Source organism: Triplophysa rosa, linkage group LG24, assembly GCF_024868665.1.
Source record: "Triplophysa rosa linkage group LG24, Trosa_1v2, whole genome shotgun sequence".
NCBI lineage: Eukaryota > Metazoa > Chordata > Actinopteri > Cypriniformes > Nemacheilidae > Triplophysa > Triplophysa rosa.
The window spans coordinates 14411344-14431990 of NC_079913.1; the positions used below are offsets into that span (position 1 = coordinate 14411344).

General features: G+C 38.6%; 1 protein-coding gene and 1 long non-coding RNA gene across 6 annotated transcripts in view; one reads left to right on the plus strand and one right to left on the minus strand.

The window, feature by feature from the left end:
- The window catches only part of LOC130547623 (uncharacterized), a 403303-nt gene that overhangs the window by 246828 nt on the left and 135828 nt on the right, over positions 1–20647 (minus strand). The gene's annotated exons all lie outside the window — the stretch shown is intronic.
- On the plus strand, positions 11638–13489 carry LOC130547628 (uncharacterized). The gene is made up of 3 exons (XR_008961906.1): positions 11638–12602; positions 12695–12763; positions 13046–13489. It is a non-coding gene; the product is annotated as an uncharacterized LOC130547628 (long non-coding RNA).

The window sequence follows — 20647 nt, forward strand, 5'->3', positions numbered from 1 at the left end:
TGAGACCTTGATTAACTGTTCGTGTGTGTTGGATTAGGGTTGAAGCTAAACTTTGCAGGACACCGGCCCTCCAGGACTGACTTTGGACACCCCTGCCCTAAATGAATGACATTGATGCACAAAGATTAAATTTAAGTAGCTGAACAATCAGGGCCACATTTGTATATTAAGCATTATAGATATTCATCTCATGAGAAAATGCTATTCATGCTTTCTGTCTGTTATCTTGCTTTTAAGAATTGTAGAATTCCCAAAGAAGGTTCAGTGTATTTTACAGTATGTCCTTGCAAGCTTTGGAGGTGATGACTTTTAGAAATTGTTTGGGAAGTAGCCTTGGATTGCACTAATGAAGCACAGAATGTATCAGAATAGTTGTTTTGCCAAATGTTGTTTCTTCTTTAAAGTTATTTGTCTCAAACTGTGATGTTTACACAAAGGCTGGGTCGTAATACGCAGTTGGATCCCTGCTAAACGGCTCGGCCCAGGGGCGTGAAAACTGCAACTATATTTTTTAGGTTACTCTCAATTATCTGGGTAAAGTCAAATATGTGACATTTGCTGACTTGTTTTTAAGATACTGGGCACAAATTCTCTATGAAGTATAGGTGTATATTAATGCAGTGCATAAGTGAATCTCACAAACCTGTAATGAACATGGGTGTTAAAATAAAAAATATAAAGAAAAAATATATATTTTGCAATATTTAAATCATTGTGGTTTTTTTCTGGAAGTACAGTATATTTGACCAAATTCTCATTAATGCAACTTACAGTAATCAAACTTATGTTAAAAAATATATATATTATAATTATATTATATAATAACAGTGTTGATACATCATGCTGTATTTGTTGTACCTTAAATGGATTTTGATCTTTTCTTCAATACAGTAGATTTCAGTTAACATCACATTATCAGATTGAATTTTGGGATGAAATTGTACTTAACTGCTATGAAAAACATGTCACATCACCAAATATTAAATATAGACATTTCTTTGTGAGATAAACCCACATGAGCATCCACATAAACAAAAATGAGCAACCATTTTAATGATGCTCTGTACATATATGTAGATGGTTAGGGTGGCATCTTTATGTGGCTTTAGATCATTTTAATATCTGTGCAAAATATTGGGTTATTTTCTTAAAAACCGTTGACAGACAGTTAATCTAACAGATGTAAACATTTACATTTAGCAGACGCTTTTAACCAAAGCGACTTACAGAGAGTTCACGGCGCAATAAGCAATATGTCATACAGGAGCAATAATACAATAGGTGCTAATACATAGTTACTAGTTTCAACAAAAGCTAGACCACTACCTGTTGGGAGAAAGAGAGAGGGTTAGTGTTTTTTTTTTCATTTGTCAAGTATTCACAGAAGAGATGGGTTTTAAGTCGTTTTTTGAATGTTGTGAGAGATGTGGTTGACCGGACTGAGTTAGGAAGAATGTTCCACCAGGAAGGAGTTGTGAAGGAGAATGAGCGGAAAAGCGATTTACTGCCCTTATGAGAAGGCAATACAAGACACCGCTGGTTTGCTGAAAGCAGGGTTCTTGATGGGGTGTAGGAGTGTAGGAGGGTGTGAAAGTATGCAGGTGCAGATCCAGTGATAGTCCTGTAGGCAAGCATTAGTGACTTGAATCTGATACGGGCATCAACCGGTAGCCAGTGGAGAGAGATGAAAAAGGGTGTCACATGAGCCCTTTTGGGCTGTTGGAAGACGAGGCGTGATGCTGCGTTCTGAACCAGATGGAGTGGTTTGATAGCCTTTGCAGGAAGATCAACAAGGAAAGCATTGCAGTAGTTCAACCTTGAGATTACCAGGGCCTGGACAAGGAGTTGTGCCGCATGCTCAGTGAGATAGGGTCTAACCTTTCTAATGTTGAATAAGGCATATCGGCATGACCGCTTTGTCTTTGCAATGGGATCATTGAAGGACAGCTGTTCATCAAATATGACTGAGGTTCCTGGCTGTTTTCGAAGGAGTGATTGTGGTATTTCCAAGTTGGATGGTGAGATCGTGTTGCACCGTGGGGTGTGCCGGAAACACGAGTAGTTCTGTCTTGGCAGGGTTCAGCTGGAGGTGATGCTCTTTCATCCAAGCTGAGATGTCTTCTAAGCAGGCTGTAATGCGAGCTGATATTGTGGTATTGTCTGGGTGAAACGAGATGTAGGTCTGGGTGTCGTCAGCGTAACAGTGATACGAGAAGCCATGTGCCCGTATGATGGGTCCCAAGATGTGTAGATGGAAAAAAGCAGCGGTCCAAGCACCGATCCCTGAGGGACCCCAGTAATCATGTGGTGAGCAGTTGACAGCGAGCCCCTCCATGACACCCTGAAGGATCTGCCGGAGAGGTAGGATTTGAACCAGCGGAGAGCCTGAGATTACTAGAGATGACAGGGTTGCTAGCAGTATCTGGTGATTGATAGTGTCAAATGCTGCAGATAGGTCTAGCAGAATCAGGACCGAGGATTTAGATTCTGCCTTGGCTAGCCGTAGTGCTTCTGTGACCGATAGTAGTGCAGTCTCAGTGGAGTGGTTTGTTTTGAAGCCAGACTGCTTGTCACCCAGTAGTTCATTCTGGGATAGGTAGGAAGACACCTGGTTGAAAATTGCCCTTTCAAGTGTTTTTGCAATAAATGGGAAGAGAGAGACAGGTCTGTAACTGTCGGTAGTAGAGGGGTCCAATGTGGGTTTCTTAAGTAGGGGCGTGACCTGGGCCTGTTTGAATGTGGATGTAAAAGTGCTGGTGAACAGGGAGGTGTTGATGATATGTGTGAGTGCCAGCTGAGTGGCACACCTGATAAATTGCAAGTCTTGAGTGCAAGAGGTCGTTGGTTCGAAACTCGTGTTGCGCATTTATACATTTCAATTTGCAAGTATGTGCACAAATAATGCAAGTATGTAAACAAATACTTGACATTTTAGTAATTAAATTAAATTAAATAAAGTGCGATGTATGTAGTGCAACTTAAAGTGGTTTATAATACATCTAAATATATACAAACAGAAACAAGGTAAGTACAAAATTACATTCTTTCTTTCATTTGTTCTTCCTATACACTGTATTTCTGCTACTTTTTCTCTACTGTCTCATTTCATGTTGTGGGTACACTGGGGGAAGTGTGGACATGCTGAAAATTCTAACTTATGTTATCCGTATCTCAAATACATTGTATTTCTTTTATTTTTGCTCTGTGGGCATGCTGTGGGTACACTGGGGGAAGTGTGGGCTGTGTCTGGGCATGTGGGGGAAGAGTGGGCTGGGTATGGTGGGTACACTGGGTAAAGCGGGGCAAAGTGTGGGCTTGGCCCCGGAGGTACTGCTTGCAGTTCTTGTTTGTCATTCTTTCTGTAGTGGTCTAAAGAAAAGGAATACAAAGAAATGTATATACAGAAGTAATGTAATATAAGTTCTGATTTAAATAGTATATTACTAATTCATAATGTGTTGTACATGTTTTTTTATTTAGGTAAATTAATGAAATGTGTAAATTAAAATGTCTGTTTTTTAATGTCTGTTAATATACAGCATTTGACTTGTATATTTATAGTTGTTTTAGGCCTGATTTTTATTGTACAGGAAATATTTGATATGGTTTGTTTGTATTTTTTTATTTGATCGTTCGATTAGTTTGGCCCTACCATAAGCATATGCTTTATATACAAAGCCAGAGTATACCAGAAGAAAGGACATCTTTGCACAAAGAAATAATGTTGATAATCACTGTTCATAATTCATTTTACAGCCATTTTACAGATTTACTCAGTTAGATGACCACCACTAGATGACGCTGAAGTCAAGGGATTTAAGACAGAACAGAAATGTACAGGAATAAATAATCAGCATTATATTAGGGCTGTCACGATTATTAAATAATCGTCTCATCGCGATTGTTTGACCTCATCGCGATGATTTCGGATCATCGCAATTATCGCACATCTCTATAGAAGACACTAGGGGGAGCTGTAGTGCATCTGCATATTACATATTTTAGTGTATATATTGTTACTAAAGCATGGTAATACTTGTCAAATGTACCACCTCCAACACAATCACTTAAAAAAAGACTAAAACATATACAAATTACCTGCAGTACAATTTAATATTATTTAAGCAAATCTCAGTGTGAAAACCAGTCTACCAAAATTTAAAGTAAAATTTTACTGTAGTCTTGCAAGTGAGAAAAAAACAGACTAGAAGCTTTTCTATGACCGATAGCATTTTAATGGTGGCTTCAATTCACACCTGATCAATTTACTTCATTTACAAGTATTTGGTGGTTGTATTATTGACAGGTAAAACCCTAAACCTTAAATATATGATGACCCAATTTTTTCCGATGTATTTCCAAGAAAAAAACATAGTTTTGTATTCAGAACAATATGGTCGTTTCAATCGCTGAATCAGAAATGTATGAGAATTAAATGTCAAAGCTCAAAAACAGACAATTAATCGTCATAATCGCCAAAGCCCTAAAACAGACAATTAATCGCCATAATAGCAATGATTTATTAGACAATTAATCGTCACTCAAATTTCATAATCGTGACAGCCCTACATTATATGTGTATTATTGTGATTTTAAAGGTTGTTGGGAAACATATAATGCACATAATTAGTCATGTTAATTGATTTCAAATGCTGTTAAACAGTCCTATTGTGTTCAAAAATAGTTTGTTTATGCAAAGAGTACTACCCTGTTTTTTTGACATATGTATTTGTATAAAAAGTACTATGAAATGTCTCTTGGAAGCGAGTGCCATGTGAGTGTATATAAATAAGTCCCACGGCGTAAAGGATTGAAGTGAACCCATGGGTCAGAATGATGATGATCCATCTTACTGATCTCTTGTAACTGTCAGCTACAATCAGATTAAACTAGGGTTGTCGTAATATAACATTTTTAACCAAATTAATACTTGCACTGATTAATTAATCAAATGCATCACAATTAGTGGCATGTCAATCTTGGCTCAAAGATTACCCCAACATCTGTCTGGCTCATGTGCTCGTTTCTCAAACAGTGGCACTTTTTTGCCCCAATTTTATGTCATTCGAACTGTTTGAAAAACAGTTTTTGCACAGGTGCATTAAATGTGTTAATGATTTCAACATCATAATACAATAATTAATTACACTAAATCAAAGGTTCAGTGTGTAATGTTTTAGAGGATCTATTGACAGTAGGGATGTAACGGTATCAACATTTCACGATACGATAGTACCTCGATATGAAGACTACGATACGATATTTATTGAATTTTGTGCAGGAAAAAAACAAAAAACAAATGAAGACTTGGAAAAATGTGGCATAAGTGTTTATTAAACTATGACTGAACAAAGATCACATTTATTATTTTTAGATTAGGTCATTTTAAAGTGCAAAGAACAGTAATATAATAGCATAAAAATTAATAACATAAAAATTGAGAACATAAAAAAATTAAAATGAAAAAAGTTTGAGTTGTTTGTCAACTTTTAACAACTCACAACCAGTCAGGTACTCGCCTCATTCATTGCTTCACTCACATACTCACCTCATTCACTGCTTCACTCACTGCTATTTTTCTCTCTCCTCGTATCATCATGAAACTTTTTGGGGTGATGTAACAAATGGCTCTTCATATTAGTCGTATTCCCCGAATTGTACTTCACCGCAGTCTGGCAGTGTCTGCATATTGTTTTTTGTCTGTCCGTCACCTTTTCTCGTTTCTTGTTACGGAAAACCGAAATGCTTCCACACATGCGATTTATAATTCGCTTTAGCTTCAACTAGAGGTGTGTGGAATGGCCAAAAATCTATTTCAAGGAATGAGTAATTTTATTTCACGGTAACGATATATTTCATGAAACAATCTCCCATTATAATTCTATATTTTATACCTCATTTTTCTTAGATTGATTTAACTAATTTATTTATTACAGTTCATTTAAATGCTCACCATAGTTAAAATGTAGGTAAGTTATGAAAATATACTAAAGATATCAAATTAAGTTCTGATAATCAGATGTATTATTTATTCATATTTATCTTCTGGCTATATCATATGTATACAGTAGGAAGATAGACAACATATATAACAATAAAGTATGAATATGCACAAACAATGAGAGTACAGTATGACTAGTGTTATAAACTGGTGTTCATGGGGTCTGTACTGTAGGTCTTTATCGCTCTTCACTCTCTATTAGATGAGCAATTTTAGTGTGTTGCGACTCTCTGTCTTTAGGTTTGTTTATTCTCGGGCTTGTTTTTGCACTGCGAGTCTCTGGTGACTCCTCACGCGTCTCCCAAAACTGGAGGTAGAAGCGCGTCACATCAAAGCGCTCACGCGCTCGCGAGCATCATCGCGCATTTCAACGCAAGTTTCACCTTGGCTCGCCTGAAGTTAAACTTTATAAAACTATTAACAGCTTTTCAAAACAACCTGACTTCTGAAATACGTGTTGAGAATGAGCTTTTTTAAATGCTGGCGCAGATCCCTGCACGAGCACTGCGGGTGAGAGAAGCGCCGGACTGGAGCGGATCACTAAACTACAGACTGAAAGAAGGTCAAAAGAATGTTTGATACGTTCATTTGTTACGGGTGGATTAATTCATTAGTTTTTTTCAGAATAGCCCTAATTTGCAGGCGCCGAGTTAACCACGCCTACTTATTTACATTCCGCGGAATACACGGAATAGAAAAATCTCTTACGGTTGACATTTTATTCCGCGGTAACGAATATTCCGTCATTCCGCCCAGCCCTAGCTTCAACAATTTGTAAATCCGTTTCTATGCCACTAGCGGCATCCGCCATTTTCGCTCAACTTGATCTGTAGCGGGCGGCAGCAGAGCGCAGGAGGATGATGGGCACGCATGGGTTGATGGGAATTGTAGTTCCGCTAGTGTTGCTTTCGTCAACGAAAATTATGACTAAATATGGTCGTCAACGAACCTTTATCACTGACGAAAACGAGACGAGACGCAACGTAAATCTGGTCATGTGACGATGACTATAATTAAATGTATAATGCAATATTGTTGACGAATAAAAACGAGACTAAATGTTGTTACAAAATAAAAACTATGCTAAAATGCTCTTCATTTTCGTTGACCAAAACGAGACGAGACGAAATGTTATAACGTTATTTCGTCTGATGCTTTAACCTAGAGCGGAGCGGAATCCTGTTTTTAAATGTCATCTGGCTGTTCTGAGTGAATTATGTGCACAGTTTAACTACAACACGAGTGATGGTCGAGGATTTATCTGCGTCTGCACTGTATGAGGATATGAACAAATGAACTTCATCTCCATTGCTCTGAGAGTTTATTTTACGAGCGTTTACTGTTTGAGTGAAGCTATCAGCAAACACAAAAACTAAGCGTCTTCCCAAAGACCCGTCAAAATAAAAGTCCCGTTAAATTGAACACTCCGACAAAAAATACTTTAGTGAACTATAGTATTGCTATTGAAAATTGTAGTGCCCTTGTAGTAAATTATAAACACTGTATACTATAGTAAAGTTCAACGTAGTATTGACTTTTACTAGTTTACTATAGTACACTACAGTATTTATGTGGACAAATAACCACTATTGTATAGTAAAAAAGGAAAACACACAAATTAGAAAAATTAAAACAAATTTAGGTAGTGTAAAAATATATGGCCCTAATTTACCCATCTGTATGTAACATGAATGTCTTTTGTCAGTTACCTGCCTTTTCATGATGAACTGCACTTGCATCATTTTTTTTTATGATGACAACCGACAATTTATACTTGTGCTCCTACTGTTTGGCCTGTGCTACCAAACTTTAAACCTCTCTAGCTCCAGTGCTATGTGCAAAAAAGTCTGCATTAATTTACTGCATTCTGTATGCTACTACAGGCACTGAGGGCAGTCACTCTTTTCCTGTTGGTTCTTTGCAATGCTGCAAATGTAACCTTCCAGTTGACTTGCGAAATCACTTCCATTTGTTTATTAATTTATTAATAAAGGATATTGGAAGTAAAATCGTCTGGGTAATTACAAATACTTTGATTTTAATAGTCACACAGCAAGAAAAAGAAAATTTGTATAGGAAAAAGAGTGCATCGAGAATCGTTTTATCATCCATCGCAGCCCTCTGAATCGTAATAGAATCGCATCGTGACCTAGAGATTCCCACCCCTACCGATGGCCTAAATTCAAATCAGAGCTCTTCCGTGTCTGGAATGGATGTATTCTTGAGTCTTAAGGTAACAATAATATAATAAGATAACCTTGTTTGAAATGGGTTTGGCTAAAAAAAATTTTGGTTTCTACTAGGTACTTAACTATATTGACTGGGTTAAATAGAATTGCATTACTAAAAAGAGATAAAATAAATTTTCATTGACTAAAACTAGAGTAAATGTCATCAGTTTTCGTCGACTAAACTAGATAAAATAGTCATGAAATTCTGACTAAAATAAGACTAAAATGCATCAGTTTTGTCGACTAAACTTGACTAGACTAAAAGAGTATGAACGTGACTAAAACTAATAAAAACTAAAATGACAGCTTGACACAAAGACTAGACTAAAACTAAAATTAAAACAGGCCGCCAAAAACAACACTAGTTCCGCTTCCTCAACGCTCCATTCGGCTTAAAAAACTACACTTTGCCATGGAAGAATCTATCGTCATGGACCACGATAGTACGTCCGGAAAAAAGTGCTATCGCCATACTCGATATTTACAATACCGGTTACATCCCTAATTGACAGAGAATGCATATAATATAACATAGTGACATTATAATGAGCAGATTATATACATTATACATTTCAGTGTTGTATAATGTAGGCGATGGAACGTGTTCAGATCTTAAGGAGCATTGACTGACAGATATTTGACGACATATTTACTATCTCTTGTCATTTCAAATCTTTATGACTTTCTTTCTTCTGCACCCTTACAGAAAAGACACAGAATTCACAGTTACAGTTTTTCCATTGACACATATACAACATGTGTTTAACATGTGCAAAAAACACATGTGATCACATGTGAAATGTGTGTTTTTGGAACATTTTGGTGTGAATTCCATGTGAATTCGCACGTGAAACCCATGGGATAACATGTAAAAACCCATGGGATAAATATGTCAACATGTGGTGATGTGAAGAACATGTGATCACATGTGAGACATGTCGCAATGTTATCCCATGGGTTTTTACATGTTATCCCATGGGTTTCACGTGGAATTCACATGGAATTCACACCAAAATGTTCCAAAAACACACATTTCACATGTGATCACATGTGTTTTTTGCACATGTTAAACACATGTTGTATACATGTGATCACATGCGAAAAACATGTAAAAAACATGTGAAATTCATGTGTCTTTTCTGTAAGGGAAGATTCTGAGTTCTGAAAAACATCTGCTGTGTAAAAAAACATCTGATAAATGTTTCAGAAAAAAGCAGTTTTACATACATTCAAATAAATATCAGGAAACGGCTCAGAAATGTATTGCAAACATTGAGCAAACACTAAAAAATATATCTTGCAGATGTAAATGTGCAAATAGAAGCATTCTAGATGATGTGTGTTGTGTGCTTCAGGGTTATATCATGTTCAGGCTTTGCTTGCATCTGTGCTGACGCTTCGGACGTCTTTGTCTGAATCCGTTTGGGAATTCCAGGTATTGACGACGTTGCAGAAAACCTTGTCGGTGTCGCTGTTCAGAAGACTCTGTCGGATTTCTTCTAGCTTTGCGACGATGTATGGCTCGTCTTTCAGTTCGTAGTAAATGGCACACGCGGCTCCTTGTATCGCGCGAGTATCTGCCTTAAACCCGCAGCGTAGTAGAGCGGATGCGGCGAGGTGGTAAAGTTTGTCTTTAAACAGCTTGCGGCTGAACTCTAAAAAGTGTGATGCAAAATAGTACGATGTAGGTTCAAACAGACAGGAATTCTGCATCTGGCTCGGGTGATCTATTTCGCACCCCAGACACTCTTCTTTGAGCTTGACATTGATGATGTGCTGTAGTACCACGGTGACCACGCCTTTAATGACGTTGTAGCCGAGGTCCGTGAAGAATCCGTCTGTGATATCGATCGGAGTATCGCCCACTTCCATTAGGGACCCGGACGATTCTGCAGGATCGTCCATCTGTATGTGGTGTACCGCGTTGTCATCGCGAGCGTCAGGAACGGTATGGAGAGAATAGTCGCTGATGTTTTCTGAAGCGTAGTCTTGAGACATTGTTGCGGGAGAGGCTCTGTCTACTGATTTTTATAATGGCTATAGTAAATGGGTGGGGACGGTCCGACGGCCCACTGGCTGCGCGCGCACTTCTCGGGGTGGAACAGCTGCACTTTAACTCTGGAATAGCCATCGCGCATATCGCACCACTTGATCATTATGTTGATGTTGGAAAAAGGGTCTCCAGGGCATAAAGGTCAGCCCATTTGAACAAAAATTGCATCTCGTACAGCTCGTGATGTTCGTCATGCAGGATAGCCTCGGTGCGATCACGAAGCTTTGTGTTGTCTTTGCAGAAGAAAAAGTAAACGCAGTCATGGTGTTTCTTTTTAGAATGATCGCCGACCACACGGTAACGACCGTTGGGCATTACAGAGTCCCACTCGGCGATGTACAAAGGTTCTTCGCGACTGTCGTTTAAATCCTTCCAGACGTAGTTGTAAAACAACATCCAGTCCTTGTCAGGGAACGCCACGCAGGGGTCTTGTCCGGGTACGTATTCGCCTTTTTTGTCAGCGCTGTAGAGGGTTACAACTCGAGACTCTATGTTAAACGCATAGCCTATTACGCGGTTACTCTCCATCAAAATTTCGTCCGACACGTTGTTCTTATTTTCGTGAAGAAACTTTGTCAGACTGATATACCCTCGTGGTTTTTTCGGTGCCAGAGCCAGATTCTCTTCAAATAGATCGTCGTCCCATTCTCTTGGTGGGGTTTGAGGAGAGCTGCTCGGGCATGCCATGTTGATGTCTGTGTATTTTGCCCTTGCTATTTTCCCGCTTTTATTTAACAAAACCTCCCCCCGTTTATGCTTATGACGAAAGCGGAGCATGTGGTGTGAACATGAGCCAGATGCGCGACAAATGGTCTAGAGAATGACATGATTGACGATTTAAAACGGTTTAAATCATGAGTACAGAGAGGTCCGGATATGATTCGTCACACATTGTTTCATGTGATCTACTGATGACAGGTGGGAAACAGTTGTTATTCCTAAACAAAGCTTCGCTGTCTTGAGCCGATCAGTTAGCACATAATGATTCTCAAATAACACAGTCAATTTACACGCTATGGACGTAAAACAAATCGTAGATGATTAAAACGTCCGACGCTGTCACCTACAGGTCGAAAACAAGTTGAAATACACCCGGTTACAATCCTCCTCTTTCAAAACAAATTTATGAGTCGGTGTGTTTGCAACGCTGGAATGTCTGAAACAGTCCTTTCAGTATAACGTCAGGAATGCGGTCTTTCAACCAACGTAAGTTTTTACCACAGTTTTATCACAACTTATTCGTTCGTTTATTTACTTACTTATTCATTCCTTGCTTTGTTTATTTACTTATTCATTATTTATTTAATCACTTATATAACCAATTGTTTATTTAATTACTTATTCGAATTCATGCCTTTATTTAATCACTCGTTGATTTATTCATTCGCGCATAAGATACATGTCAACCTCATAAAAACATGTCCAAACATGCCCCGTAAAAGAGAGAAAAATGTTCGATAAACGTACGGGCAAAAGTTCAACTCCAGACGCGGACAATCCCTCACCACGTCGACAGATACTGTCAAAGGGCAAAAGTTCAACACAAAGGGGCGGTACCACACTAAGGGGCGGATACGGTCAAAGGTCAATGCAAAGTGGGCAGGCCCTCGCGACGTGGGTGGTCCGGAAGTAATTCAACCCCCCCGCAAAGGTCAAGGTCACCATCAATCATACCTGTCAATCATTTTGACACAATGACCCCCATATATACTACTTTCGTGCAGTTCATGACAGTTGCTCCAGTGGCATCATGGGATAGAGAAGTGTCCATCTGATGCACACTCAAGAATTTCGGTAGAAGTAATTGACCATTTGGGTATTTCTTGCCTACTTTTTTTGCATACTGCGGTTTCGGACATACTATTCATGACTCATACTCTTTTTCGGCTACGATGTAGTATAGAAGTAGGCGAGTCTTAACACTCACAGACTAGCAATTAGTTAGGACTAATCAGTCTTACTTTTCATATTTCAATAAGACCAATCTACCTTTTTTATTGACCTGACTTGAAGTTATGACCAGTCTTGAAGAAAAAAATTAGGTGACTAACTTTTAAGACCAGTCTAAGCAGTTTATGCAACCAGCCCCTGGCCATCAACCTTAAGGTCATATCATCATAATTTCGTACCGTAGTTTAACATCATAACACATGTGCCTGTGTAGCGTGGACATTGATCTAAGCAGTGTTTGTATATTAATACAATATATGATTCTCGATCCATCAGCTTCCTGTGTTTTGAGAGTTCCAGCTCAAGATCAGGTTCTTCAAAGAAGAACAAAGTCATAAAACTGGTGGACATCACAGATATCCAGAAGGTATCTCTAAATCTTAGTGAAACAATATGATGTGTATTCGTGGCAATATACAGATCAGCATTGCTACAGGTCTTCCTTTGCTTTTTCCATAGTACAAGGTTTTGTCAGTTTTGCCTGGATCTGGAATGGGCATCTCTATTGCCACGCCGTCAACACAGAAGGTAATTCCAAATCGTGCTTAAAGTAAAGCTGTTTAGTGTTAGATTAATCATAAAAACGGTTTATCTCTTTGATTCATAAATTAGTAAAGTATGATGGTAAACTGGGTGGTAAAACTGTATTTATTATTATTGCATTGCGACTTAGACACGTCTTTACCTGTGATATGGTCCTAGTTCTGTACAGTTCTTTTGATACATAAGTTATGTTAAAATGTTTTGTGTAAAGCTGCTTTGCCACAATGCACATTACATTTTCAAACTAAATTTGTCTTGTTCCTTTAGCCACTTGTGTTTGGTGCAATGATTCACAGAGATGAGGCCTTTGAGACAATCTTTACGCAGTACATGAAGATCATGACCACAGCCAACCCTGAGACGTAACTCACTCTTTATTCTTCAAGAGGACGTCTCATTTTGCCAGGACCATTTTCTTTGGTCTCGTTTACTTTGACTGTGATCTGAGAACTGTCAGCATTGATCTGACATGCAGGAGCGAGAGTAAGAGCATACATTCCTTTGACACTGACATTTCTTATTGGAGGAATGTGGGCAGCTTTGCGTCATGTGACTTTGACAGTTTTTGGCTTTCAAAAAGTTTACAGACTTTGTGTTACTGTATGTACTTGTCTCTCCCAGTGATTCATGTTTCCACACTTTTATCCTGGTACATGTAAGGGGGGTGTTTTGTTAAGGAATTTGATTGTACATTCTTTAACACTTCAGAAAGACCTTCTATCTTGTTTTTTAGGAAAATATCTAAACATCTTTAGAATTATGTAAGATAATCATTTTCGTGAGAAAACATATCTTGAATGAAGTGTGTTATTTTTACCTCATGTAACAGTTGTTTTGTGTTACCACAATTTAGTGAGTTTATAATTAAAACAAGAAAAACTATTAAAATTCAAAATCAAACAAATCTTTATATCTTACACATTTAGAAGTAATTTCAAATTCATATTTTGTTTTAAGGATGTTTAGATAATTTTACTGGAAAAGCAGAAAATAAATATTGTGAGAATGCTCATTTGAGACAAATGCGTTAAAATGGTCAAATACAGTGATTTGCAGTAACAAAGTCAACATTTCTTTGTGGCGAAAAAATGCTCTTCAGATTATAAAAAAGAAAGAGATAGTTCTTTAAAAAACCTTCGACTGAATGGTTCTTTGTGAAACCAAAAATGGTATCGAAGAACTTTTTAAGCACCTTTATTTTTAAGAGTGTAGCTCTCAAATTTTATTTCTACTAGTCTTTAAATAAAAATGACAACTTTTTGAGATTCTTGTAATAACTAAATTACTAAATAAAAATAATAAAACTTCTAAATGCAAATTCTGTCAGCGTTTGGAGCATACACTTTTATTCTAATAGGGAAAATAGTTATTATTTCATGGGAACTTTAATGGAAGCTATAATGTAACAATATACAGTATGTACCCCTCAACTGGAAAAACGTGTTGACTGATGCTGCAATACACTTCCAGCGACTAGCAGTAAAAGCTACAGAGTAACAGCCACGTGATCTTGTCAATGGTGACTTCCATCGAAGCGTAAAACAACGCTGAAAAAATGTTTAATTTTATGCAAATGATCACCGATCTTGAGCAACTACCAAATGAGATAGAAGTCAGTGGAGCTCAGCTCACGTCATCTGTCTCTTATCAGCTAAGATTAGGTAAACCTTTTATAAGTCATTACCTGAATTTATCTGATATGTCACCATTGCGTAGATTTTTTAAAATGATGCATTGAAAATAAAAACTACATTACATTTTAGTGTCATTTTAAGTTTGTAACATTTTAAGTGGTGTTAAACTTACTACCACAATCAGAATTAGGGAGGCCTCCTACCTACACCTTGTACAAAAATGGCGACATCCCAAAGTTGTGGCGGGTTTCACACCTTGAGGCAGCTACGGTAAGGGGCGGAGATAAACAAATTTTCAATTTGAATGCACAACGCACTACAGGAAAGTGTGTATGAGTATGGCTGTGTGTGGTGGTGACCAGAATCAGAACTACCTGAACTGTTCGGTCTGTTTGGAGTTACTGATAGATCCAGTAACGATACCATGCGGACATACTGTAGCTACTGCATGAGTTGCATCCAAAAATACTGGGATCAAGAGAACGCACTGAAGAAAGCATGCAGCTGCCCGCAGTGCAGGGAAGTTTTCAGCCTCAGACCCGCATTAAAGAAATGCACGGCTTTGGCCGATGCTGTCAGCAACAGAAATACACACTCCCCTCCGGTCCATTACTTTAGAGGAGTCGCTGACGAGTACTGTGATTTCTGCACCAATGTGAAACAAAAAGCCGTTCGTTCATGCTTAACATGCTTGGCGTCCTACTACGCACGTGAGAGATCACTATGAGTTCCGTGCGCTGCAGAGGCACGAGCTGGTGCCTTGCTCGTGCTTGCAGCACAAGATATGCAAGAGTCATAATAAACTGCTCGAGGTGTTTTGCGTGGACGACAAGTGCTGCATTTGTATTCTGTGTATGATAGACCGTCACAGTGGCCACAAAACCACATCTGCTGCCGAAGCATGGAAAAACCAAAAGGTGAGATTTGTCAAATGTGCAAAAATGCCTTTAAATAACATCTTTAGTTCTAGTTTTAAAAAAGAAATATTATAATGGCTTTTTTCTTTTTTGTTCTTAGACATTGTTGCCTGTGATGCAACAGAAATCCCAACAACAAATAAAGGTTCAGGAGTTGGAGCTTCTGACACTCAGTAAGGCTGTCACACATTTCAGTGTAAGTGCAGCGTTTGACATGTATATTTTTATTGTAAAAACAAGTGGTCGTATTATATTTGTCTTTTAAAGTCCCAGTGAAATGACGATTCTTATTTTTCATGAAATATTGCAGCGTTTATAGTAAAAAGCTTATCAATGTGGGTCATTTTCTTTTTAAAATTCATGTACCCTCATAATCGTCAGTTAAAATCTGAAAATGCACTTCCACCGTGAAATGACTATCCATCTCAAATGACCAATTAGACCAGTGTTTCCCAACCTTTTTTCTGCCGTGGCAGTTTTAATTTGCAAAAAATTTCACGGCACACCAGCATAGATGCTAACAAATTACCTCACACAATGCCGCAAAGTTGTCTGAATGTCCAGTTTGGGCAAGAGGAAACATCTCAAGAGAGCCTTTTTCCACATGTTGTCGCCAGGGCAAGCTTTGATCTGAATCCATGCAGTTTGTCTGTGCTAGTTAGTACATTTTCATTTCTCCCTTGCATTCGCATGTTCAGTTCATTCAGGTGTGCAAAAATGTCCGCCATGTATGCCAACCGTGCACACCATTCCTCATCTGCCAACAGCAATGCGTACTCCGATTTTTCCGCTGTTAAGAAGGTTTTCAATTCTTCCCTCAGTTCGTACACACGCGACAAAAGTTTACTACGGGACAGCCATCAGACCTCCGTATGAAGCAATAAAGTCTTATGGTCTGCCCCCATCTCCTCACATAAGATAACAAATAGTTGGCTTTTCAAAGGCCTTGTTTTTTATAAAGTTGGCAATACGCACTGCACCATCCAACACATTCGACAGCTCCTTTGGTAACGTCTTGGCAACAAGTGCCTCGCGATGCAAAAAACAGTGCGTGACCGTGGCTTTCGGATTTTTTTCTTTGACTCTACTGACGAATCCCTTGGTATTCCCAGTCATGGATGCTGCTCCGTCGGTACACACACTCACGCAGTTTTCCCATTTTAGTCCTCCTTGTTCAATGTAATCGGATGACAAACGAAATATATCCTCACCTGTTGTTTTTGATGGCAACTCTTTGCAAAAATAAAAATTCTCTCTGATGATTTCACCATCCACAAAGCGCACGTTTGCTAATAGCTGAGCATTCCCACTTATGTCTGTTGATTCTTCAATTTGGAGTGCAAATTTGACGCTATGTTTTTATTTTTTCCAGTACAACACTCTCAATGTCAGCGGACATATCATCAATGCGTCTGGCGATTGAATTGTTTGAAACGGGCACTTTTGCAATTTCTTTGGCAGCATTTGGACGCAACATTGTTTTCACAATTGCTTTGCATGCAGGCATAATTAATGACTCCACCACCGTATGTGGCTTTTTCGATTTTGCCACTAAACCAGCAACCAGGTAGCTAGCTTCGAGAGCTTTTTCAGATACTGTGGTACTCTTTCTCATCAAAGAAGCCTGTTTCTCCGTTTGATCTCTCAAACGCACAAAATAGTTTGTCTTTTTTAATAAGTGATGGATGTTTTGTTTGTAAATGACGTTTAAGCTTGCTAGGAACCATTGCATGGTTAGATAGTTTTTCTCCACAGACTAAGCATAAGGGTAGTGCTGCCGAGCGATCCCCGGTGAAAGTGAATTCATATGACAGATAACTGTCGCTGTATTGTCTTGAGCTCACCGTTTTTGCTTTCTTTCCTGTGTCTCCACTGCTAGAGGGCCCAGGTTCCGATTCAGGGTCGTTAGATTTTCTTTTCAAGAATTTATCCATGTTTTCCCGTTGGTTTTAGTAGCGTGGTCGTAATTATGTGTGGAATTCGCACATGGGAAAATCGCGGGCTACGAGGTAACGTATACGTACAGTCTCCTGGATGAGATCACGTACACATGGTCAAATACGCGATGAGGTCACAGTTGGTTTACTTTTAATTGTAAAACATTGCTGTACATCTATATTTTATTTATTATTATTAAAAATTGGCCATTTTCCACGGCACAGCGGTTGGGAAACACTAAATTAGACAGCTTTGCCGGAGCATCCGTTAACTCCCACATTACATCTGCTGCCAGTTTCATTTCAAAATCAATGCAACAGCTGTTTATACACATCCAATCAATTTGCAGTGAAACCAATTTTCTCCTTTGAAATTCCTTGTCACTCGGAAATGTGTCCGAATACGGAATTAAAAACAATCGCAGCTTCCGGTTCACGGGGACTTCAATAGAGGGTATGCATTGACGTCACTTTCCCACGTGATCACGCCGGGACATGCTCCCTTGAGTGGTAAAACTAAGGCAAAATGGCTGCATTCAATAGGAGGAACAAAAACCGGGACTAAAACACGCAATTATTTGTTGAAACTACAAGCAGCTGGACACGACGGTGATCCTTACGACTACCTTATGACTTACAAAGGAATCGGGTGTTCTTAGACACTCAAATCTTGCGCGGAATTGCGTTTCCTGATATTGTAACTGTCGGTACACGATCCGGGATGCCTGCACGATCCGTCCGCGCATGCGCATAATTACGTAGTAGAAAACATGCATGCGCAAATGATAATTCTGTTTTGCAATGATTTACGACACTGCACGATCTGTTCCACGCTTGCGCACCTTTGTACTTGTCACTTGTGTGTGCAAACTATGCGTTCTTTAAAGTCATTTCCATTGTCGTTTTGAAATGCACTGTAACGTTTCCCCAGACTTGTTTGTAATTCTTTCTTCATGTAAGTGCAGATAGTCTAGGCAGAAATGCATATTATGTTCCTTATTGTCGTCTGTAAACACCGTTGAAGGGATTATTGTACTCATTTAGATTATATAGATAGATATATTAGCCTATAGACCCATACTAATACAAAATTACTCAATTTAAAGTTAACTAATATTAGCAGCTTTTAATAAAAAAACAACACAAACCGTCTTTGACAATACTACGGACCTCAGATCGAAACACGGCAAGTTAAGTAGGCCTAATGCCATACAGCAATGAATCGCAAAGGGGAGTATGGAGGAAACTGAAGGTTTGCAGTGACAAAGACTCAGACTTTATTCCACATGTAACCAAAATCGTGTATGTTCATGTAACTACTCCTTTATTATTTTGGATTAGCAACCACGTAAACACACCGTAATGCATAGCGTAAGCTACATTTAAAAACATCAAAATAGACCCGCCGTGAACTGTTAAATGAAAAACACAATGTAGCCTACAAAAATATGCCGCCAGTTGTGCCGCCTGGCCGTCAAGTGTTTCATCGCATGCGTGATACCAATAGTGTAGGGAAACCGTGACGTGGTTTACTACGTAATTACGCGCATGCGCAGAATGGATTGTGCAGGCATCCCGGATCGTGTACTGACACCCTCTATAAAGGGTTTTCACGACGTGTCATCAATCCGGAAGTCGGCCATGTTGGAGGCATTGAACGTAAACCCTGCTATTGAACCTAATGGATATCGCAGATATTGCTGAAAAAAAAAACATTCTTCTTTAGAAATAACTGAAAATAAAGTGCTTTAATGCAAGTCAATTACACCCGAGAATCGCTATAGCCATATGCTATAACATCACGTTCAGTATAATTAATTATTTTCTACTCTGAACTTCATTCACGAGTCAGTAGTATGTAACGTTACTGTGTGTAGTTTAACTTAACTATTCTACATGCATGTAGACACACACACACACACACATTCACACATTCATGGGTAAAGAATCACTGTAACGCAGTTAAGAGGCACGCTGTTTTATTAAATAACTTTGACGTGATTTAGTTAAAACCAGACTGTCAGCGTGTGTATGTGTGTGATTAAATGGTGATTTTTTTTTAAACAAAAAAACTGCCAAAAGTTTTCTATGAGGATAAGGTTTAGGGGTAGGACTTGATTGGCGAACAAAATAAGTAGTTCACTACGTCGGGATGAGAAATATAGGAAATTGGGTCGTCAGTCCTTATATGTATGTGATGTTACTGCATATGGCCATTGTGATTCCTATTAACAACCTGTTAACTTTAGTTTGTCAAAATATCGCGCCCTTTCCTGCTTACCAAGTCATTCTCTATATGATTTAGCAGCTTCCACACGTTTTTTCCATGGTTTAGACATCATAAATTAGTAGAACAATGTCTTATGTAGTACATTAACCATGCAATCCATGCTGTTGTTTAGATCCGAGTACCTCCAATATGGCCGCGCATCCGGGTAACTGACCAAACCGTGACGTAGGTGCTAACCCTCTATCATATACAGTATTATGTGTCTAGCAATTAATTCAAAAAGTAATTTTGACTGGAATTATGGCAGCATCTTCTGAAAGGCACTTTTTATACCAAAAACTGTCTAATGTGGCACTTATAAAGACATTTTATGGAGTCTGAAAGGGAACGAAATGAATGTGAGCAAAGTACAAAATTACAAAGTTTATATGGGGCACATAAAAGTTTTGTGGGTGAATGCCTTTTTACCTCCATGTATGTTGAATTATTAGCTGATCTTTGAGTTGTTTTTATTCTAGAGCTCTGCCCAGGCAGTGCTGAACTTGAGTGACAAGTTCTGCATCACAGTAGTTGAGGCCTGTGAGAAAATGTTTTCTAAAGTCAATGAGCTCGTCCGAAGACAGGAGTCGATAGAGCTGCTGCGAGCAACAGCGCTTCAGAAGCACATAGGAAACAAGCTGCAAGCTTTGAAGATAAGAGATGCTGAACTCTGTGAGCTTGGACAGACGGAGGATTATATTTACTTTCTTCAGGTGCAAGATGTTTTTTTTCTAAAATGTTTCATACACTGCTTGTCAACACAGTACTAATCGTTCTTACATTTTTTTCTGAACTCCTTTACCTTACACTTCCAGACAATTTAACCATTGAGAAACCGATTTACACTGTTGATTCTTGTGCATATCTGACATTTCATTTACAAATAACCAGACCTTAAAACTTAAAGTGACAGTTCACCCAAAAATGAAAATTCTGTCATTTATTCTACCTCTTGTCATTTCAAACCTGTATGACTTTCTTCCGCATAACACAAAAGAAGGAATTTTGAAAAATGTTGGTAATCGAACAGCACTGGCACAAAGCAAATGCCAGTGAATGGGGGCCTGTTAACAAAAAATAAAAAAATACCATTTGATATGCCATCTGAAATA